The 24,553-nt window shown below is 44.7% G+C and overlaps 1 long non-coding RNA gene across 1 annotated transcript in view; it reads left to right on the top strand.

The window, feature by feature from the left end:
• Positions 1-10,180: 10,180 nt before the first annotated feature.
• LOC129335199 (uncharacterized) overlaps positions 10,181-24,553 on the top strand; it is a 35,758-nt gene continuing 21,385 nt past the window's right edge. The window contains exon 1 of the long non-coding RNA XR_008597572.1: positions 10,181-10,247. This is a non-coding gene — a long non-coding RNA (uncharacterized LOC129335199). The remainder of the gene's footprint in view (positions 10,248-24,553) is intronic.

Genomic DNA, 24,553 nt, shown 5'->3' with positions numbered 1-24,553 from the left:
CACACTTAGCCTTCAAGACATCGGTATGTCTTGAACAACGTCTGCCAGAAGGCTTCTTGGGGGCACTAAAAGGTGATGGCTGCAAGAGGTGTGAGGTGGAGTTGGACTGAGGGAGGGTGGTATGGTGGGCCCTCCAGCGGTTTGCATTGAAATGACCCCTAGAAAGGTCATGCACCATCTCCCCATGAACATTTAAAAACTCAGCTGCCATACTGACTTTTATATAAAATTCCTTTCCTGGAGTCTTGTACTGCCTTTCTTCAACTGTCTGCAGTTTCCTTGACCTAATTTTTACCTCAGAACACAGTTCCACAGCTGACCCATCAGCCTCCCAGCCACACAAGGAAGCTGTATCCCTATGGGAAAACACATTCTACCCCTTTTTACCCCCTTAGGGGGCAAATTTCTCAAAATCCCTTTTTAGTGAGCCTCTACACCACAAAAGGAACATCCTCCCCAAATTTCACACTTCTAGATCCAGGGGTTTGGGCTGGGCATTGATATAAATCAGACAGGACACTTGTCTTTATATAGAGAGATTTATATTCTGCCCTCCCCACACCAGCAGGCTCAGGGTGGATTACAACCACATACAGTTTAAAATACATTAGATAGTTAATACCAATTAAAACCATAAAAACATCCAAATTTACACAATTTAAAATACATATATATACATATACATAGTAGCACAAAATCTAACCGACCAACCTTTATCCATCTCCAGAGCATCGTAGCAGGGACTGTTTATTAAATGGGGGCGTTACTAGTGGAGAGGGCATATCCTGTAATTAACCGGCCGGGGGCTCTGCCTAGCACCGCCCGTATGCCTGGTGGAACAACTCTGTCTAGCAGGCCTGGTGGAAAGATAACAAATCCTGGTGGGCCCTGGTCTCGTTAGACAGAGCGTTCCACCAGGTTGGGGCCAGGACCAAGAAGGCCCTGGCCCTGGCCCTGGCCAATGCCAGGCAGGCCTCCCCGGGGTAATGGGCCTTTAGCAGATGTTTACCACAAGAATGAAGAGTCCTCTGGGGTTCATATGGGGAGACAGAAGCCCTAAGCAAGTACAATAAGATATGGGTGGCATCTTTCATGAATATAGATGATCTAAGACTGAAGCAACAGCCAGCAGAGGTTCTGCTAACTCCAAACTCTTCCCCTGCAGTTTGGTTGGGAAGGGATTGAGAATATAGAATAAAGGACAGAACTGTTTATTGAGCCCTTCCTGCCCTAGGACCCTCAGATCATAGGGACTGTAGACTATAGTACTTGGTTCATTGTATTGCTGCAAGTATGCTCTTGAGAGCCAGTTTGGTGTATTGATTAAGAGAGGCAGGACTCTAATCCGGAGAACCAGGTTTGATTCCCCACTTCTCCACTTGAAGCCAGCTGGGTGACAGTGGGTCAGTCACAGCTCTCTCAGAGCTCTCTCAGCCTCACCCTCTTCACAGGGCTATTATTGTGGGAATAATAATAATATCCTTTGTAAACCACTCAGAGTGGGTGTTAAGTTGTCCTGAAGGGCAGCATATAAATCAAATGTTGTTATTATTATTCATTTCTGCATTGTGTAAAATGTCATGTTAAATGGTTTCTGTTTTGTTTCACCATTGTTTCTGCCCTATATCGGATTTTTGCTTGTTTTCAAATTTCTGCAACCCGTACCATATTGTTTTGTTTCTTGAATGCCCCAGTGGATGATCATATTGACTTTCACTCTGTAACTGGCCTGGACTCTCAGTGAGAAAGGTGGACTATAAATAACACAAATAAAATTAAATTAAAATATTGGAAAGGGGCTGTATCACACATGTATTGAGAGTGAATTGCAAACCTGGTACCGTCATAAAATGGACATTTAATCCCTAATCAGGCGATGGAGAGAGAGGAAGAAAATGCTTCCAAGAGCTAAGCATACATATTTTGTGCAAGCTGTCCTTGGGCTGTTGCTCTTGACAGTTCCTACCCCCAAAATGGCAGCCATCCATCCAATTCATGTGACCACAGGTTTTTACAAGCAAATGTAAGGATCTATTATCTCTTGGCATCTGGAACTAGGCCAGTAGGGAAATAAGATTTTTTAGCATCAGCATTGATGTTTATTTGCTTTTAATTGGGTTTTTATAGTTGCATTTGAAAAAAAAATACAACTGCTTTTCACTCTCCCTGAACCTTTGGAATGGGGCAGGCTAGGAATAGAAATGAAGAAAAGGATAAATCAATAAGTTGTGTCCATAATTACCAATCTTTGGTGCAGAAAACGTGACCCTGGAAGAAAAGATTTTTTTTCTTGTTTCCTACTTCCCACTTCTAGAAGGATATCATTTCATGTTGGTTAGAAGTAGAGATGGGCACAATCCGCATTACGATTGAAAAAAACCCACGGTAATGGCGATTGCGCGATCATGAATCAGCGGATCGTGCTCGTCCATGACCAACGATGCAGTGGTCGGGAGGGGCCCGGATCGGGGCTGGATTGGAGCGATTGTGCTTGGATCGGGAAGCCAGACACTCAGGTGCCAGAAATCTATTGCCCTGCAATGGAGCCAGGGGAATGTCTGAGCTGTGTTTGTCCTCCTTCTGTTGCCCTGGAAACGCGAATGGAAGCCCAGCTTTCCTTGATCAGCAGGGCTTCCTTCCAACCATGGAGCAGCAAAGCAGTCACCAGCTGAGAGAAGCCACTCAAGGGAGGGAGGGGGAAGGGGGTGTTCTGTAGCCATGGGCACTCCAATCTCATCCCTGCAAACCCTGACAGGCAGCTCTGACGGCCAAACACAGACCTTCTGTGTTAATGAATGAGACCTGAGGGGAGGCGGCTCGTCGCCATCTCCCCATGCCCGCCATGCCCAGCGGCCGCCGTCATCACCCACCGTTCTTTTCTCGCCCGCGTGCACCTCTTCAGCCTGGTGGGCAGGCACATGGGGGGTGCCGCCAGCGAGCGGCCAGACCCCCTGCCCCTGAGGGGAGGCGGCTTGTCGCTGTCTCCCCGTACCCACCGGGCCCAGCAGCAGCTGCCACCACCCACCTGCCCACATCACTGGGAATAGCAGCGTGCCCCGCTTTGGCCTCCACGATCCACGATCCACAATCCACGGATCGGACACGGGCGATGATCATTGTGGATCTTTAATTCAGGATTGTCGCCACTGCCAATCCACAATCAGCTGGATCATTATTTTTTTTTGGATCGTGCTCACCTCTAGTTAGAAGTCTTGAAGGTGCCACTGAACCTTTATCAGAGAACCAGAGGAGTTAGCTGTGTTAGTCTGTAGTTGCAAAATAGTAAAGAGTCCAGTAGCACCTTTAAGACTAACCAGCTTTATTATAGCACAAGCTTTTGAGAACTACAGCTCTCTTCATCAGCTTCATTCTCTGACAAAGAGAGCTGTGGTTCTCGAAAGCTTATGCTACAATAAAGTTGGTTAGTCTTAAAGGTGCTACTGGACTCTTTACTACCGAACGTTTGTGTTATGTAGTTTCACAAAAGTCTTTTACAGGGTTTATTTCTTTGTCAGGAGAAAAGCTGTAGATATTTGTGGCATTTTTGAAATACATCTTTTAATTTACAACATATATGTTAACAGGAAGAAGCTGGCATCATCCAAACATATACCGCTGATCTCTCAAGCCATATCTGTTTCCCAAATGTTCATTGGGAGATCATGAGCAAGTCACTCCTATGTCTTGGGGTTGCTGTGAGAATAAAAGGGGGAAAGGAGACTCAAGTACGCCCCCCTGAGCTCCCTGGAGGAAGGGCCAGATAAATAGATAGAAAAGCAGTGGAGGACCATGAGTCTCTCTACACAAGACATCTGATGCATAAAGAACATGTGTCGGGAGAGGAACGGTTAGCCGAGAAGTGTAGTTTAAAAAGACAGAGCCTGCGGCAGAGCAAAGACTTTGCTATACACTGGAACTGTGTGTAGGGGCTGTGAAATGCCAGAAGGGAAACTGCAGCCCATTATAACCTCTCCAGGTCCATGCCCGGCTCTGGAAGGCAGCTCCAACCCATTTCCATTCTGGGTTGCTCTCTGGTTGCAAACCCACACAGTCTTAGAGCAGAACCACAAGTGACAAAAGGCACAGATTGGACACTTGTCAGCTTCCCTCAAGTTTTGATGGGAAATGTAGGCATCCTGGTCTTGCAGCTTGACTCTCTGACTGCTGCCCAATGGACTTTTCAACTGTCACTTGTCCAACATTCCGCCAAGCTGCCTACATTTCCCATCAAAACTTGAGGGAAGCGGACAAGAGTCCAATCTGTGCCTTTTGTCACTTGTGGTTCTGCTCTTAGACTGGAGAGGTGAAACTGACGGAGCCTTCCGGGAGGCGAAGATGAAATTAACAAACCCTCTAAGGAGCGATCTCTGCCAGCTCTGTCTTTTTAAACTATGCTTCCTGGCTAACATTTCATCTCCCTACACCTGACAAACATACACCAAGGCATCTCGTGTAGAGACGACTCCATGACAGCTCCCTAAAATTGCTTCTTGTCTAACCCTTACAAAAGAAACCCCTGAACATCTCTCAGCCGAAATTCAGACAATGTAGTCAGTTTTTGCAACTTTTTGGCATGCACACAGGTAGAACACTGGTCTTAGCTCTCATAAGGGTCCCAGAAGGTCCCAGATTCACTCCCTAGCATCTTCAGTTAAAAGAACTGGGTAGTAGAAGATGTGAAAGACCTCAAGTCAGAAACCCTGAAGAGCTGCTGCCAATCAGAACAGACAATACTGACCTGATGAACCAAGGGCCTGATTTATTATAAGGCAGTTTTATGTGTGTTCATAATGGTAGATATGACCAGCTGCAGTTTCCAGTAGCATGGAGTACCAGGGGCCATCAGAAGGCACTAAGCAAATGCCTTCAGCAATCAACTGTCCTAGCAGAGAGAAAATAAACAAAAAAATTGTCAATGGGATTGTAAGAAAATACGGTGGCCTTGTAGCCACAAGACAGGATCCTCATATAAAAAGCAAAATTTGGAAATAATCCTTATATTTCATGAGGCCTCTCTTTGCGTCGCATAGGAACCTATTTTTTCTTGACATTTTGCTCTGCTCCCATGACATATTCCCCCATAAACTTTAAAGGAACTCCTGGTATTATTCCCTTCCAAGATAGGTCCTTTAGGAAGCTTCCCAAAGCCTTCATTTGGCAGTGTAGCAAACACCAAAGAAATGGAGTTGACGGAATGACCACATGGTTTCATACATGAAGTTGGGCCTTCGCAGACAGACATAGGATTGGTGTATTGTTTATTTACGTACCCTGCTTGCATCTGACCTTTCCTTTGGCATGGGCAGCATACAAAAAGACATCCCATTTTATCCTGAGAGACGATAACCAACCCAGTATTATCCGGCATAATTCATGGTGATTGGAATGCTCATCTCTGTACTCCATGTCCCAAATCTCCACATCTTGACATCCAGCAAACCACATGCACCAACCATGCTCAAACACATGACGCTGCAATATACTGAATCAAACCCTTGGTCTCTTGAAGTTAGCATTGTTTACTCTGCCTGGCAGCACCTGTCCCAGGTCTAAGGTTGAGATTTTCCCCATCCCCTTACGTCTTTATCCATTCAACAGGAGATGGTGGGGGCTGAATGAGTGATTTTCTGCATGCAGGGCAGATGTTCTACCACTGAGCCACATTCCCACCCTGTGGCTATGTATTTCTGTCAGATAGATTGCCAAATATCTCATTGAGAGCCAGTTTGGTATAGTGGTTAAGAGCAGCAGGACTCTAATCTGGAGAACTGGGTTTGATTCCCCACTCCTCCACTTGAAGCCAGCTGGGTGACCTTGGGTCAGTCACTTAAGCTCAGCAGGACTCTAATCTGGAGAGCCGGGTTTGATTCCCCACTCCTCCACTTGTAGCCAGCTGACTGACCTTGGGTCAGCCACAGCTCTTTCAGACCTCTCTCAGCCCCACCCACCTTACAGGGTGATTGTTGTGGGGATAATAATGACATACTTTGTAAGCCGCTCTGAGCGGGCATTATGTTGTCCTGAAGGGCAGTATATAAACTGAATGTTGTTGTTACCTGCCCTTTGACCATCAGTGAAGTGTCAGGCAGAGCTGTTTCCGAGCTCTGCTACCAAAGAAGCCTAAAACTGGATAGGTTTGGGATGAAATATGCATGCAAAGTGCGTGCGCGTGCACACACACACTCACACTGAGCTTTACCTCCAGATAATAGCAAATGCTGCTAGCTGAGCTGCCAATATTTATTTGCTTGGTTGTTGCTGTAACCTGGAAAAACTCGAACAGTCACGAGGGAGTCTGAGAACCCTTCAGCTTTTGGATTGAATCTAATAGGGCAGGAATGCAGGATTAAGGGTGGAATGCATGGCATGGCATTAGCTGCCCAGTTTAAAGGAATGGCACAACTATAGAAACAATGAGATTGGCTTTGGATTCCTTTTGCCTTTGCCAGGTATGTTAAGAATAGCACCGAAACAACCGTGTCCACTAAAACATCTCCACAGTCTGTTAGCATGAAGTCTCAAGTAGAATAGTTACCACATACTGAGAGAAGTTATATTTTTTCCCTCTCCCCTCCTTCTCCCCAAAGGCTCAAGGCAGAAAACTAGGTTCACATCTCTCCTCCATTTAATCCTCCCATTCATCTTGCAAGGTAGGTTAGTCTGAGATAAGTGACTGGGCCAAAGTCATCCAATGAGCTGCCGGGCTGGGCAGGGATATGAATCTGGGCCTCTCTGGTTCTACACGGGCCCTGTAACCACTATACAACCACTGGCTCTTGCTTGGTATCTCTTAGTGCTTAGTCATTGGTATTTATATTTCAGAATGACTATGGATAACGCTTTGAGAGGGCTTTGGACATTGAGCATCAGGCGGGGAATACATGTTCCGTTTCCCTCTCCTGCTTTCTCCCATAATGGAAGGTCAAATGTGTGACATGCTGCTACTGTGGAGCTGCTGTAGCATAGTGGTTAAGTGGCTGGGCAGTGAGTCAGCAGCACTCCCAGTCCTGCCGTGGGCTCTGCAGGTGGCCTTGGGTCAGCTGCTCCTCTCAGCCCCAGCTCTCCAGCTGTATTGTGGGCATAACAACAACATTGACTTGCTCACCACTCTTTGTGGGTGCTAATCTGTCCAGAAGGGTGGTATATAACCACATTGTTGTTGTTGTTACTGTTTTGGGAGTTTCACTCAACCCTCTGTGTGTGTGTATGGGCCATCAAGTCACAATCGACTTATGGTGACCCCACAAAGGCCTTTCTAGGCAAGCAAGAAGCAGAGGTAGTTTGCCAGTGCCTTCCTCTGAAGGGTCTTCCTTGGTGGTCGCCCATCCAAGTACTGACCCTGCTTAGCTTCCGAGATTTCACGAGATTGGGCTATACCATGATGTCTTCCCTTCCTCACTCATCCCTACTCCATGTTATTTACTACAGTTCTATCACACTTTCTTTCCAACACACAGCTCAAAATGGTATACAGAAGGTTCAGAGTCTCACATCCAGGCACTGCTGAATCTAGATTTACCTACTTTCAGCAAGATTGCTATAAATTGGGCTTCCTGGTCTGGCCTAGCAACCAGTGGGACACTGGGAGGAGGGAAGGAACATGGGTGGGAATTGCTGTCAGTGATGGTATGACTTATTACATCTCTCTAGGAATTACCATAGAGGTAATCTCTATAGAGGGAATCTCTCTAGGTATTACCATAGAGTTTTCAGCGATTCCTAGAGAGGACTAGCAATTCTCAGAGAGGACTGGTATCACTTCTGGGTTTTCTCTGGAAGTGACATCACACCATCGCTGACAGCCACCCTCATTGCTGGAGTGCATGCAGGCAACACCTACGGGTGGTGGGAGAACTCTCTGGTAGCCTCTTGCCTTTAAAGCCCCATCAGGGGTCACACTAAATCAGCTATGACTTGATAGCATTTTCCACCACCACATTATGGGTATACTTTTAAAAATCCCACTCCAGTTCAGCAAAACACCAATGTGGGACCAACCTCAGTACTCACTAAGGTGATCTGAGTGTTTTTCTTTGTAATTTGGTTAATTTACAAAGTTGTTTTTTCCTGCCCATCTAAGGAATCCTACCTTGTGCATCTTTTGTGACTGGCTTTAAACTATCAAGTTTTCTTTAGTATATATTTAGATCCATGTACACACTGTCCTCCTTTCATGAGGATACAAGTTTTAAGCAAAGTGTTTTGGATTACAAAATAATTTTGATATTTAACCTCCCTGCCGGGGGGGTGGTCCCCCCCAACACAATTTTATAATCTATTTTGCACACTAATTAAAAGCCATTTGGGCCGAGCTTTCCAGTAGCCCCACGGAGGCAAAACTCTGATTCTCTGCCATGCTGCCTAATCCAATGGGAACCCACACTGGGAAAGATTACTAATGTCTAAAAAATTAAATTTCCTGGCAAGATCTGAACCACCCATAGCTATACCACAATAAACACTGGAAGAGATGTATATCTCTGCCATAAAGCATTCTTGAGGAATAATATGGAAGTAGACAATAACAGATGTGCATTACCAAGCGAACTTCCTTAGGTATCTTTTGGAGGGCTGCTGTAGAGAAAAATAGACTCCAAGTACTCTGAAAATATACCATGCTGCCATCTAGTGTGCACAAAAAGCTATGGCCTTCCATTATTTCAATAACTGGTTGCCAGAGTGCACACAGTGGACTTGGGCAGACGACTCAGTCATTCCTGAAAGCACATGTTATGGATGCCCCGAAGATGGTGATGAAATGTTTCCACAAAACAACTCATATCCAATCTGGCTATAACATCTGTAAGTTAAGTACTCAGTATATCAACTGGTGCCGTCGCACTGCCCTAGATGGCCTCATCCATGATATAGAGGTCCCTCCTTCTAATTAGGTTTCACAACCTACAGGTGGGGCCTGGTGCACCTCCAAACACACAACTGATTTCCAGATTACAAAAATAAGTTCCTCTGGATGAAATGGAAGCTTTGGGGTGTGGACTCCTTGGTATCACATTCCTGCTGAGCTCTCCAAACTCCACCCTTCTCAGACATTGCTCCCAAATCTCCAAGAATGTCATGAGTTAGAGTAGGTAACCCTACTTTTTATAGTGCGCCCTGTGTATACATGTTTATTCTTGCAGTTGCACTGCATAATGGGGAATGTAGTCCCCAAACATGGTGCTACTCAATCAAATGAGCATGCTTATGATTGTGACCTTCATAGCACAAATTCAGACCCATTCTGCATGGGTCGGCAAAAATGCGGTGAGGAGAGGAGGTAACTGTGAATTTCCTGAATTGTGCGTGGGGGTGGACTAGATGACACTGGTGTGTCCCTTCCAGCTCTAGTTTTCTATGTTTCTCTGTTTCTAAAAGTGTTTGTATAGGACCACTACACACTGGAGCCAACTAGAAACACCTTAAATAATTTCAGCTAGAATTCATTACAGCCTTGGTTTGTTCCTCATGCTTGTGGATTTGCACAAGATAAATGGTTGTTTGGATTTAAAACGGGTTATTTAAAATTGGGTTATACAACAAGGTTTTTTGCTTGATGCCTTCATTTTTGCCTCCTCGCTGCAGCTATCATCCTGTATGGGTTTTGTCTACACAAGTCCCATGATACCTGGCACAGCCTTTCTGGTGGTCAAAAAGGGGCCCCTCCTTCCTCCTTCATCAATGCAAAATCTGGTAAGATACAGCCCATAGTTTTTATGTACGTCTGGCTTAGTTATTTTTATATTTTAAGATCTGTTAATTATTACTGGTTTTAATTTGCTTTAGAAACTATTGTGGGAAATTTGCTAAATTGAAGAGTGGTTTAGAAATACAGTAAATAAAGAAAAATAAATCTCCTCCCAGTCTTTTTTGCTTTGCAATTACTTTTTTAAATGCCCTGTGTATTGTGATTCTGCATAAATTAATAATAATAAACAACTCCCTGTTTGTAAAGATAAACATCAACATGCCTTAGAGAGTTGAGCTGTATGTAGACCTGAGAATGAAATATTTGGGCCGATGGGGTTATTGTGAGATTGGAATCTTCCTCAAAGGGAATCCACTGACCTGTTTGGGACTGTGGCTGTCGGCTGAAGTCGCTGACTGTCATAGAACACACCCCATACAACTTCAAATGCTTCCTTGAACGTTTACCCTTTGCCTACAGAGTACCACGAGGGAGTGCATCTTTGATAAAGGGTGTCATGGGTGAAACTACGGTATGCTAATCAAGAGAAAGACCTTGGAGGGTGAGTATTTTAATGACCTCTTTCTGAGAAAAAGAGCCTATTTTAAAGTTCTAAATAGCCCCATAAATGTAGTCAGGCATATATTTCCTTACTGATACGAGATAATAAAAACAGTAGGACTCTAAAGTACCTTTAGGGACCCTACTGTGCTTATTACCCTGTACTTCACTCACTAGCAGAGCTTACATTTTAATACTCATGTGTTTGTTTACCTAACTCCTCTTCTGCTGTGGCGTTTGGGGCTTCTTAGGCTGTTTCTTTCCAAAGACTGACTTCACTGTATCTTGCTAAGTTCTCCCAGCACTGTGACTGTAGTTTGTATGAACTGCTGTAGACTGAGACTCGAGTAAATTGGGAGGTGGTACTTCTGTGGCAGGCAGCGTGAGGTGTGTATGGCATGACTGTTCTCTAGCTACTTTTCCATTCTCTCTACACCAGTTAAAGGAGAGAGCTGGAGGAGGTTAGACAAGGAAGTGTGAAGGATGAAAGAGATTTAAAAGTGTGAGGAAAATAGACTGGACTGCCTGGGCTGCTCTGTAATGAAGCAATTTAAGGTGGTCACCGGGGAGAAGATTTTTTGGGTGGGGGAGTAGGGATTTAACCCTCCGGTGAGGGCAGGGAATCTTTTGCCCTCCCCTGGCATTTTCCACCACTGCTCTGAGCCGTGGGAGGAAAGAAATAAAAATTTTAAGTGGCCATCATCTGATGGTGTGATGTCACTTCTGGGAAAATGTGGAAGTGATGTCACACCTCTTTGGGAACTGGCTGACACTGTTTTACCACAGAACTGTCCAGTCAGTATTAGCATTGGCTAAAGCTATTCAAATGGTTACTCACATCTTTAGCTTGATTGTGTTAAAGGGGAGGTTATCCAAATCCCCAAATCCCAAATTTTCCATACTACAGTCAGCAACCTTAAAAGGAAATTATGAACTGAACTAATGGAATGTATTCCTGTTTAAACAGAGATTCACAGCGCAATCCTAAGAAGAGTTACTCCAGTCTAAGCCCATTGCTTAGATTTATACTTGGGATTGCACTGTCAGACTCTTTCTTACTTTAACACCTCCCACTGAATTCATACTCAATCTTACTTACCGTGGATTTGGTTCTCTTTATTGCTCTCTAGTCTCTACTGCCCATTTCCTGCTCACAAAACCAGAGTGATTATCATGTACTTACGAAGTGGATAATTCCCCCTCACCTTTTTTAGTTCTAGTTGTAATCTACTGTATTTATTGTGAACACAGAACCAGAGGCTGGTACTTATTTTAGATTACTGAATACAGAGTGTAACGTAGGGTTGCCAACTCAGAGTTGGGGCATTCCCGAAGATTTGGGGGTGGAACCTGGGGAGTGCAAGGTTTGGGGAAGAGAGTATGCCACAGACTCCGCCCTCCAGTCAGTAGGATATGCCACAGACTCCGCCCTCCAGTCAGTAGGATATGCCACAGACTCCGCCCTCCAAAGCAGCCATTTTCTCCAGGGGAAGTGGAGATCAGTTGTAATTCTGGGAGATCTCCAGGCTCTATGTTGAGGTTAGCAGCCCTAAGGGCCTGATCTTGTTCATATGACATCTGTGAGAACAGAACAAAGCCTGGAAAATAGTCCTAGAACAGAAACATTTTCTAGGGAGTATGTCCCATTAAATTAAGCAGAACTCCACAGCTACTCTTCCTATGACATGCATGGGCTTCTAAAACTGAAGCCATACACACAAAATGGTTTCAGCAGTATTAAAATATTGTTTTGAGCACACAGTAAGGAAGTTCCAGGAGAAACTCCTCTAGGGTCTGAGAGGAAAGAGCATGGGGAATTTACAACTTTATTCTTATATCTTCTCATGTGGTGGTGGAGAGTGCCCTCAAGTCGTAGTTGATTTATGGCGACCCCTGGTGAGGTTTTCATCACAAGAGACTAACAGAAGTGGTTTGCCATTTCCTGCCTCTGCAACCATGGTCTTCGCCAGAGAACTCCCATCCAATTACTAACCAAGGCCAACCCGGCTTAGCTTCTGAGATCGGATGAGATCTGGCTCACCTTGCCCATCCAGGTTAGGGCATCTTCTCGTGTACTTGTATATATAATGAAGAGGGAAGAGGTGAATGTAAGATGCTGTACTCCTTCAGTAATATACTGAGGGTCTTTTTAAGTAAAGCGTAATTTTATATAGTATGACACAGTATGAAACAGAGAAAGGAGAATGAGGCTTACCAGAGTCCTTCATAACTTTTTGCCTAGATCCTGCCTATTCAGAGCCATAAGCAAGGGTGCCAGCTGGGAGTGTTGGTGGGGCAGGAGCATTTGGGTGGTGGGGGCTGTACAAAAGGCTTCTGGGTACTTCTGAGTACACATGGAAATGAAGTCATGATGACTTCTCACAAAATTTTTCTCCCACCGCTTCATAGAGTGAGAGTGGAATTAGAGCTCGGGAGTAAACTTGGAAAAATCTAGCCATAAGTAAAACCTGTTGTGGAACTACTCCAAATACTAGTACTCTCAAATAGTAAAACATGGAATAGAGTTCTGAATATTAAACTGAGTACTCTGTTCCAAACACAATGGAGCTTCCCTTCCCAGTACCATAGATGCATCTCTCAACCCAGCTGTAAATTTCAGACTTTAAAGTATTCATCAATGATTACTAGCAACAATAACAACAACATTCAATTTATATACCAACGTTCAGGAAAACTTAATACCCACTCAGGGTGGTTTTCAAAGTGTGTTATTATTGCCCCCACAACAACAATCACCCTGTGAGGTGGGTGGGGCTGAGAGAGCTCTGAGAGAGCTGTGACTACCCAAAGATCACCCAGCAGGCTGTAAGTGGAGGAGTGGGGAATCAAACCCGGTTAGGGTTGCCAGATCCCTTGAGTCCCCCGGTGGGGGACTGGAGACCTGGTACTCACCCTCCGTTCCCTTTGGTGTCTCCTGGCATGCATGATGATGTCACTTCCTTTTACCCTGGAGTGCACGCTGGGTCAAAGGGCGGCCCGGTGTGCTCTCCTGCGCTCAACAAATGGCTGAATTGCCCCCCCCACATAGGCCTGATTTAGCCTGGGGGCGTGCCCACCCACTGGCCAGGTAAGTGGGGTTGGGGGGAGGAGGTGGGAACGGGATCCCCCACCCCAGGCGAGGGGTTGGCAGCCCTAAACCGGGTTCTCCAGATTAGTGTCCTGCTGCTCTTCTTAACTACTATACCAAAGTGGCTCCCAAGGTGATCAAATATACAAAAAATGATCCTTTCTTCTCTTGACACAACCTGATTCTATTACTGTTACATCAAAAGCACTAAAACAGGTTTTTAAAAAGAAAGAATGAAAAACTCATTGTGAAGGATTAAGCACTGAGTGATTTTTACTGGTATATATACCTTGCTGGCCTTCAGATGGGAGGCTGTATTTTTTAGCATCTCGCAATGTTAATTTAGCTGACAAAATTCGAAGTATTCAAGTCCAATAAATTGGATTACCACCCTTTGGTTGGATTAAGATGAATGAGTTTCCAAATTCTTGGCCTGTTTACTTTTGCTGTGCTTGAATCCTGTGAACTCAACTTCTAATAATGAAGCTTTTTTTTTTTTAAAGTGGGATCTGTGGAAAAGAGATTGAAAATAGATCAACAACATTACATTCTGCTTGGTTTCACTTTGTCTTTAAAGTCAGAAGCCCTTAGTAATTGCCTCCATTAGCCTTGACCTAAGAACCCAATTCAAAAATGTATGAAGGGGAGAGGGTAATAAAGAGATTAATAAAAGGATGTGGGAGGAAGAGAGAACATTATAAAAATATCCTTATTGCTCAGGACATATTCAATAATGTTCTCCATGATGTAGTCAAGATTAAACATGGGCACGGAACAAAAAAAAAATGAACCAGGAACCATGGAACTAGACCAGTTACGAACCAGTTCGTAGTTCATGGTTCGTGGGGTTTAAATGCCCCTTTCTGGCCTTAACAGCAGCAGGGGAAGGGGCCTTTAACAGTTTAAAGGGCCCTTTCTTGCCTTGCAAGCACCAGGTCCCTTTAAACTATCCGCTGGCAGGAGGCAGGGGGGATCCATTTCATTTGCCTGGGGAAATGGACATTTAAACTGCCCCTGTAAATACGACCCAACGAACCAGCATGGAAAGGAGCTTCCACAAACCCTGGTTCGTGAACCCGAACTGGCCTGGTTTGTGGGGGTTTTGGGGTCGTATTTAGGTTCATGCCCATCTCTAGTCAAGATTAGAGAATGGCTGCGGCTCCAGTCTTTTGGCTAACCAAAGAGATATGAATAAACAAAAAGACCTATTGTACTTTAAAGAGGAGCAAAGCTTTATCCCAGCATAAGGTTTTGTGGCTAGAGCCCAGTTCTTCAGGTATGGTCAGTGGATACTCACTCTTGTCATTTCAGGAAGGGGGTATGCAGAAAACAAACTGCAGGGTCAATGCGTGAAGCACTCAGGGTACAAGGAAAAATATGATTTTGTACAATTCCAATCTAATCACATAAAATACAGAGACCACCATTCATTAGATATGCTGATCTAGCTAACACCTGTAATTAGCTTAGCATAACTAAAGAATTGTCTATTTTTTTTGGATTAGATTTGAATTTAACATAATAACATTTCACCCCTGTACTTGGAAGGTCTGTATGGCCCCTTCCAACTCTGTGATTCTGTGATTTTGTGCTTCTGAGGTCCTGTTGGTTCTTCTAGATATCTCAGTGGCTTTATTGACCAGGGTATCTTACTGAATCAATGGAAGGGTATGAAAACTGGATGCACTGCATTATGGTGTTTCCATTTCTGATTTGCTTGGATGGACCAGAAGGTGGTTGGGCGGTAGGATTGCTCTTTGTCTGGATGAAAGCTCAGGTGCAAAGCCCTCTCGTAGTTGATGCTCTTCCTGCGTACTTTAACGTCTATATTAACAGAGTTTTTTTTAAGAGGGCTGTTATCACTATGAACGTAGCATTTGACTCTATTTTGTCAAAAGAAGGTAAGGCAACTGCAGTTCTACATAACTGTTTGAATTAAGTACTGGACTGGATAAGAGTGCCCAAACTGAAACTCAGTCCAGACAAGATGGAGTTGCTCGCAATGGGCAGTCCTATAAATGGCGAAATGATGGAAATGCCTATCTTAGGTGGGAGTCACACCTGTACCAAATATTCGGGTTCATCGTTTTGGATTGCTCTTGGATCCAGTTTGTCTTCTGGTCTCACCAAATGATCGGACAAATTCATTGAGGGAAATTTAATCAATAGATGTTAACCCTGGTAGCTGAATGAAACATCAGAGAGACAATAGTGGTAACTTCATGTAGACTTGCTGGAAACATCTGCTAGGCCAATGGAAAAAGGATGCGGGACAAGATGGAGCCTTGACCTGATCCAGGACCGTTGGTTCTCTAGCATTCCAACCACCATCACTATAGATGAATGAGTGGGGTGGTCTGTGGACACTTAATTTATTATCTTATGAATCTGCCTCATATTGAGTCAGATCTCTGGTTCATCCAGCTCAATATTTTCTGTTTTAACAGTGGATGTCTGGCAGAGAAACCTCTTTCATAACACGTCCTATCAGAGATACTCGAGGTTGGATGTGGGATCTTCGCGTATGAAGCAGCTACTCTGCTATGGAACCACAGATCCTCCATAAACTAGAGCAGTGGTCTCCAATGTAGCACCCAGTTCTGGCTCGCCTCCACCTCATTGGAGGAGAAAGTGCTTCAGAAGACCTGAGGGGGCCTGAACTTTGGGTCTGCATTGAATTTCCTATCCTAGAAAGATGCTTGGTTTGATACCTCCCAGCTCAATGTAATTGGCCCCTCCCCATGGCTGCCATTTAGTCATAGAACCCACTACACTGTCTTAAAATTCCAAAAATATCCACTGGCTCAAAAGCTTGAAGATACCTGGACCAGAGACTCTCACTTTTGAGTTTCACATTTTTTGACCTGTTGAAATACATGTTCCATCCTTATCCCAACTTCAAATTAATTTTAGTCTACCAAAATGAGTATGTTTTCTACCACAACCTTTTCTTCCAGTCAAAAAATATGCTTGCTCATTTTTATTTTTTTCTCCTGCGAGAGCTATTTTAATTCCAATGACGCCCATACACCAGAGAAATAAATTTTTCATTATGATATTCTGCATAAGCAAATGCCATAGTTATTATTAGTGCTTACCACAATATCAAAAGCAAAGCATCATTCTGTCTTTGTGCCATTTTCCCCTCACTCAGCATAATTTTAGAAAGTGTCTCTAAGTGCTGATAGTATAAGACTCAGAGCTCTATATTTAATAATGTGTCCTTTTATCTTTTGCCGCCCTGTTTCAGCCCCCTTCTTCCTGATTTAGCAAACAGAGATATACCTGAGACACAAAAGAAACACAGAAGTTTCAAAGTCTGGTTGCTTCTGCAAAATGGTGGGTTTATTAAGTTTTTGTTTTGTTGGTTTTTTTAACATCCAGACAACATCTTCATCCATTCATCCATTTAGCAGAATTTCTCATACTCAACTGTGCTGTTTCCCAAAACTGGTTTGATATGATAGCAGTCAAAACGTGTTTGCATGCCATGTGGACCAAAAGGTATGCATTTTTGAAGATCCCACTCACATCTGCACCATTTTCTTTAACAACAACAACAACAACAACAACAACAACTGTGCTTACATACCGCTCTTCTAGACAGATTAGTGCCTCACCCAGAGCGGTGAACAAGTTAGTGTTATTATTATCCCCACAATGCAACTGGGGAGCTGGGGCTGAGAGGTGTGGCTTACCCAAGGCCACCTACTAAGCTCGTGGCAGTCATGGGATTCGAACCAGTAGAGTGCTGATTCGCAGCGCAACCACTTAACCACTATGCTAACCCCTTCTGCACAGGCCAAGTTCACTTGTTTCATTCCTATACTGCAGCATTTTTTCATGATCGTCTGCACCTGATTTGCTGCCATGATTAGTCATGCCAGCTACTATGCGGCTTTACCGCAGCTTTCCTGGGAGCACATATACCAGGGGTGGCCAAAATTGCTTAATGTAGGAGCCACATAGAATAAACGTCAAATGTTTGAGAGCTGCAAGACGTGATGCATTGAAGTGACTTCAGAGGAAGAGGCGAGTTTGGGGGAGTGTCTTGAAAGTGGCATCACAGGAAGGGATGGGGTTTTGGTGCAGTATGCTGGCAGTGACATAATCGGAAGGGGTGGAACTTGGGAAGAGCCATTACCTGACCTTTGACAAAAGTGATATCACATCCTTGTTAGGCTTCACCCCCAAAGTCCCCAGGTATTTTCTGAGTCAGACCTGGCAACCCCGACATTGTTATTGAAAATATGAAAGACATGGAAAGAAGGAAAGAAGGGAAGGGAGAGAGGGAAATAAACTAAAATAAACTGTACAGAGACCTCTGGGAGCTCCACAATACATCTTTTAGCATTCCACCCTCTTCTGTCCCCCTCTCACCCTCTGCCAGCCCACTTCATTGTGATTGGCCACTGTTGTCTATCTAGCCACTCCCTCCCCCTCCTTTCTATTTCTCCCCTCTCTCCCCTTTCCTTTTCCCTTTCCACTCATTTTAATTTTTGTTTTAATTCAGCATAGGATCGATGCACTAATGTGTTGAGAGAGAGAAATCCAGAAATAGATTGATCCAGCATTCCATTTAAGCATCGATTCACTGCATGTGTAAAAAAAGAAAAGGAAAAAGGAAAGGGCTGGTGCTGTGATGTCACCGATGACGACATTGGTGACGAAATCCATCCTGACATATTTTGACATGGTGCAGACAAAAAAGTATGGTACCACACTGACCAAACACGAGAGGTACAAAAGAGCCCAGACAAGCCGATTCCATGCCTTCGGGAAAGTGAGGGGCTTTTGTCTTGCAAACATCATTTTCCTTGAAGTGCCACCAAAGGTCTTTTTTTAAAAAACCCAGTAGTTGCTAGATGCCTATAGTTTTATACCATTATATAACAATGCAGGGCTTTTTTTTCTGGGAAAAGAGGTGGTGGAACTCAGTAGGTTGCCAGCACAGGGGGCAACTCTTGGCGGGAGGTGGTGCCCCTGGTACCATGTGTGTGCGTGCAAAGTGCGTGTATGCTCCCAGGACCAATGATGTCACTTTGGGTCAGCTGGAACAAGGGGGGAGCTTTTAAAAGTTTAAATCACCCTCTGCGAAAATGGTCACATGGCTGGTGTCCCCGCCCCCTGATCTCCAGACAGAAGGGAGTTTAGATTGCCCTCGGTGCCGCTCCAGTGGCATGGAGGGCAATCTAAACTCCCCTCTGTCTGGAGATCAGGGGGCGGGGACACCAGCCATGTGACCATTTTCAAGAGGTTCCGGAACTCCGTTCCACTGTGTTCTAGCTGAAAAAAAACCCTGTAACAATGTATTGCCATCATCTACTAGTCCTTATGAATTCTCAGCTTTCATTTTTCTTTTTTTTTTAAAAAAGGAACAAGGTATATCTTCTCAAAATAAAGGGAAGTTCCTTCTGGGGAGCAAAGCAGATAACAAATTACAACAGCAACAATTTTATAAGGTTAGTTTCACATAAGGATTATTTCATGTGAACAGTCTCCCTGGTGGCAACATACATCTGCCTTATCAGCAAAATGCACTAAAAAACAAGAGTGCACTTAGATGTAACATTATTTATGTATTTATTTATTTGTATCATTTATAGTCCACCTTTCTCACTGAGACTCAAGGCAGATTACACAATGAGAGGTTAGTACAGTCAATGTCAAGGGCATATCCATAAACAATGCCATAGGGTACATAAATACAAAGACATAACATGAGCCTTAACAAATGCCAGGAATCATTGTGTGAGCACATCTTATAACAAAATGCTCACCAAATATAACTGACATGGTAAAATCAGCCAGTGGTGATGTTCCTGGGGGTGGGGGAGGAAGTGGCACACTAAACTAATATCTAGGGAGATGGTGGGATTCTCAGTTTACTCTTTAATACTTCTATGCTCAACCTAGACAACCAAAAGAAGTCATCATAGGTGAAAAATACACACCCAGTGTGTTCCAATAAATTGTCTTTGACCCCATTTACACATATAACTGGTGTGTTTCCATGACTTTCACCGTTGCTCTGTTCTGAGCTGGTCCTCCTCCAGCATAGTCACTGCAGCTTAGCTAAATGGTGAGAGTCATCTCCAGAGGCAGAACATAACCAAAGAGAGGAAGGCCTGGATTGGAGGCTTGGACCGACGCTCTACTCAAGGCAGTCAGCATGGAGGCCTGGAAGGGCCAGATGGCTCTCAGCAGTTGCCATGGAGATGAGACCAGGGAGGTGGTAGCTGACTGACTCTCCTGCAGGCTGAGAGAAAGAATAGAAGCACAAAGGTAGAGGAGAACTGAAGTAGAAGCCACTCTCTCCCCCTCCTCTCTGTGGCCTCTAGGGGGATTCAGCTTACCAGAAACTGCCTCAGGGATAGGGTTGCTGGTCCCTCATTAGGGGCAGGGAATTCCCTGCTCTGAGCCTCTTCTTCCTGCCACCACTCAGAGCTAAACTACACGAGGCACCCGACATTTGTTGGGTTCCTGCAAGTTTACCTGGGAAGTGTAGTCAGACCCCCCACCCCACACACAAGCTCCTCAAGGAAAACCCAAGCAGAGCAGCTTTTTGCAAGTGTCTCTTGCAAAAATCCACTCTGCTTGGGTTTTCCTCGAGGAGCTTGGAGGTAGGGGGGCATGTCAGAGTAGCAACAGCAGCAGGGCCGGAAGGATGGGAGGGAAAGAGTCAGCAAATGGAGACCAAAGAGAGCAGAGCCCAAAGCTGAAGGGGTTAGCAGCGGCAGAAGGAGCTGTTGAGACTGCTGCTACCACCGCTGCTAGATTCAACCGTCCATTCTCACTGAGAGGGGAAGCATAAATCCACTCAGATTTTCCTCCAGGAACTCGCGGGTGAGGGCCTGACTACACTTCCCAGGTAAACTTGCAGGAATGCGACACATATCAGGCATCTCGTGTAGTTTAGTTCTCACCTGGTCAGCAGGGAGGAAGGTCAGGGGAATGGGCCTCCTGGGGTACTCTCCTGGCTCTGCAAGATGATGTCACTCCCATCAGTGACATCATCGTGTAGGGCCTGTGAGCACTCCTGAACTTCATGCTGGGCCAAGTCGGCCCCCAAACAGGCTGAATCAGACAAATGGAAAGCACAGGAGTGCTCCGGGCCCTGCACGATGATGTCACTCCTGGGAGTGACATTGTCACACTGTGCCGGGAGTGCACACGTTTCATGTGCATGCAAGAAGAGTCCATAGGTGAGCACCAGGTCCCCCCTCCTCCTGCAATGAGGGTAAGGGGACCTGGCATGGATGGTGGCAGATTCAAGCTACACCCTTCTGCCTCCACATGCTCCCATCCCATTTGGCTTGGAAAATTCCTGGAGATTTAGGGGAAGTGCCTGGGGAAGGTGGAATTTGGTGAAGGGAGGGAGTTCAATGGGGATGCAATGCCTCAGAGCAGAACCACAAGTGACAAAAGGCACAGATTGGACACTTGTCAGCTTCCCTCAAGTTTTGATGGGAAATGTAGGCATCCTGGCCTCGCAGCTTGGCTCTCCGACTGCTGTCCAACAGACTTTTCAACTGTCACTTTTTCAACATTCCGCCAAGCTGCCTACATTTCCCATCAAAACTTGAGGGAAGCTGACAAGAGTCCAACCTGTGCCTTTTGTCACTTGTGGTTCTGCTCTCAGAGTCAGCCCTCTGAAGCTTCCATTTCCTCTAGAGGAATTGATCTCTGTAGTTTAGAGATCAGTTCTAATTCCAGGAGACACCCAGACCCTACTTTGAGTTTGGTAATCCTAGGTCCATGTAAACGCAAGAGTTCATCTTAGTGTAGCAAATGCTCACTCTCATCACAAGACGGTATATTCAAGCAAAACATTCACAATGAGCAATTGACATGGTTAAATTAGCTAATTTGTTGTGGCATGCTAGATCAGCATATAGCTGCATCCAGGCTTCGTTTAAAAGTGTGCTTTGCGTTCAGTGTGTTTGATGTATCTCCCAAGTGACCTGCATGGCTTATGTGGCATGTTAGAGGAACTATGTGGGCAGAAGGCAACAGTAACCACACTAATTAAGAAACAGGGATAAGGGGGTGGGTCTGAAATTAGATTCACACAATCAGTCATGGCAATCAGTGGGATTAACAACAACAACAACAACAACAACAACATTCAATTTATATACTGTCCTTCAGGACAACTTAACGCCCACTCAGAGCAGTTTACAAAGTATGTTATTATTGTCCCCCCCAACAATCACCCTGCGAGGTGAGTGGGGCTGAGAGAGCTCTGAGAGAGCTGTTGTCAGTCCCTGGCAGTTAGATCCCCAAGTTCTCTGCAGTTAACACACAGGTGTTCCAGTTGAAGTAACTGTATTAGAGATCCATTCAGTACAAGGTGCTTAGACAGTGGAATTGGCAGAGGTGACGTATGTGGGGCAAGAAATGTTGGTTATAGGGAATATTCCCGCCTGTGGGAAAGAGGACCATTAACAGGGGGGGGGGGGGTTGAGGTGAGACATTGTTTTAGAGTAGCCAGTGAGAAAGATGAACTTATCTTTGGTTCTCAAGAAGAATACATTATGAGCCAGTTTCAGCTGGCAGTCAAGGACACTGGCTCAGCGGAGCGAGAAAGAGAAAGGAAACATTTGCAAGATAACCTACTGGCGTTACAGCAACAAAGAACTTCCCATACTCTCAGAGGCAGAGCCAATATGCATTCATGGCAGATATGCAGGAGGCATATATGACAGCTGTGAACGACCCAAGGTCACCCAGCTGGCTTCAAGCGGAGAAGTGGGGAATCAAATCCAGTTCTCCAGATTAGAGTCCCACCCTCTTAACCACTACAGCAACCTGGCTCTCTTCAAAAAGACTTAACTTTGACTGAATTGTGTTTTGTGTTGGCAGTCTTACAACTCTTCCAGCTAGGAATTGCTTGATTTATTGCTTGATTTCTGTCAGTTAATTCCATGGAAAGATCCAAGGTTGGGATACTGTTTCCCTCCTGCCATAAGTCAAAGTGCACAACGATGCTACCCTATGTTGAGCAAAGCAGGTGGCAAGCCCCAAACAGAGTAATCTTTGGAACCTCCCACTTAATGATATTTCAAATGGTTTAGCTACCTGGGGCAGGCAATGGTACACAATCACAGTACTGATGCAAGATGAGTTAATGGGAAGATAACTGAAAGAATAACATCTTTGCAGCATGCTGCGCTAACCCAAACTTGCTAAGTGACTAGCACATTAATGAGCAAGGGATCTTAATTAAATTGCTCATAATTAACTTTCCAGAGAGTTAAATGGTAAAACTAGAAAGGGCAAACTCTGTAGCAGCCAAGCCAGGGTTTGCTATTGGTGTGTACTGCTCTTTCTTTCTATGCTATGTGGTCCTGTATCCGTTATGGCTTCGGAGAGGTGATGATTTTTAAGAAAGCTGAGAGAAGCAATGGTTGCCCTCAGTGTACACATACATTTCCTTTGTCCCACTGTTTACTGCGCAATGCAAAGATGTTTGGCTGCTGTTAGAATTGTTCAGTGTGAACTAGAAAGACAACATGATTGGCTCACACCATCACGTTTGCAGCATCCCGAGTTGCCAGGTCAACCCAAATGCTGGCCAAACTCTTCTTAGAGGGAGTAATCTTGAAAGGATTCAGGAAGCTTTATAAGCCAAACATGCTTTGTTGCACTGTTTTGAAAGAGAATAGAGGTACCAAATAGCTGAGGAGGGGTTTCTCCTCTGGCTCTTAGCTACAGGTGGTGGCAGCACCCAGAGGTGCACTGACCACAGTCTCTTCCACTGCAAAAAACAGCCAGTTTGGTGTAGTGGTTAAGAGCGCAGGACTCTAATCTGGAGAACCAGGTTTGATTCCCCACTCCTCCGCTTGAAGCCAGCTGGGTGACCTTGGGTCAGTCACAGCTCTCTCAGAGCTCTCTCACCCCCACCCACCTCACAGGCTGATTGTTGTGGAGATAATAACAGCACACTTTTTAAAACCACTCTCGGTGAGCATTAAGTTGTCCTGAAGGGCAGTATATAAATCAAATGTTGTTATTATTTGTCTCAATTCTATCCAATGCTATAGCTGAAATAGAATGTTTCTTCATTTACCCAGATTAGTTTTAGAGTTTATTTTAGCTTGTTCTAGGCATTTTTTGTAGTTATATTACCCTGGTTTTAATTGTGTACCTAACCTGGAAAGGGCAAGCAGAACACAAGAAGTTTATTTCCCTTAATCGCCCACGATACCGTTTATGGTATCCTGCCCAAGAAACGGTGTTCTTCAAATTGTGACCCTTACAGATAAGTATCTTTTTGTAGAAACCTGCCCCTCTTTAATCTCCTGGTACCCATATCCCTGTCTCCCCTTCTGCAGTTCTCCATTCCCATCCATCCATCGTGCACCTCCTTCTTTCCCTACGTCATCCCTAACTTCCTAGACTTCCAGTCAACTTCAGAATTACTTAACACAACCCAATCCAGATTAAGACACATTCCAATAGTCCATAATAATCACTCTCATTTACATACTATGCATACACTTTCAGTACAAGTAAGACAACCCAACAAGTGGTGTGTGCGCTGCAGCAGTGAAAATCATGCAAGTTGAGTGTGTGTGTGTGTGTGTGTGTGTGTGTGCGTGCACGTACAAGTACACAAAGTATAGTTAAGGTCTTGGACAACTTGTTAGCATGCTCTTCTGCTGATCCACTCATATAGATCTTCTTCCACCATCATCCAGGAAATGTGTTATTCAGGGCAGGTTGTATGATTTTATTATCGCACCTACACATACACTAGGATTTCAGGGTCTTTAGGATCTTTAAGGCCCCTGACCTGGATAGCCCAGATGAGCCTGATCTCATCAGATCTCAGAAGCTAAGCAGGGTCGGCCTTGGTTGGCAATTGGATGGGAGACCTCCAACGAAGATGAGGATTGCAGATGCAGGCCTCCTCTGTTAGTCTCCTGCTATGATAACCCCCACTAGGGGTTGCCATAAGTCAACTCTGGGCCAAGCTACACATGACGAATGACACTTGAACGGCAAGTGGATTGAGTGGAGGGCAAGTGAACAGGGAGAAATACACATGCCATTCAAGTGTCATTTGTCATGTGTAGCTTGGCCCTCTGACTTGAGGGCTCTCTCCACCTGGATCATTAAGATCACCACAATTAGTTCATATTAGCCCTGTGCATGTCACGTATGTTTTGTGAATGTGACTCACTGTCATATGGAAGTATGCCTTTCTTCTACCA

Source organism: Eublepharis macularius, chromosome 8, assembly GCF_028583425.1.
Source record: "Eublepharis macularius isolate TG4126 chromosome 8, MPM_Emac_v1.0, whole genome shotgun sequence".
Classification (NCBI taxonomy): Eukaryota; Metazoa; Chordata; class Lepidosauria; order Squamata; family Eublepharidae; genus Eublepharis; species Eublepharis macularius.
Note: the sequence above shows the minus strand (reverse complement) of the source record. Positions and strands in the feature narration are given on the sequence as shown.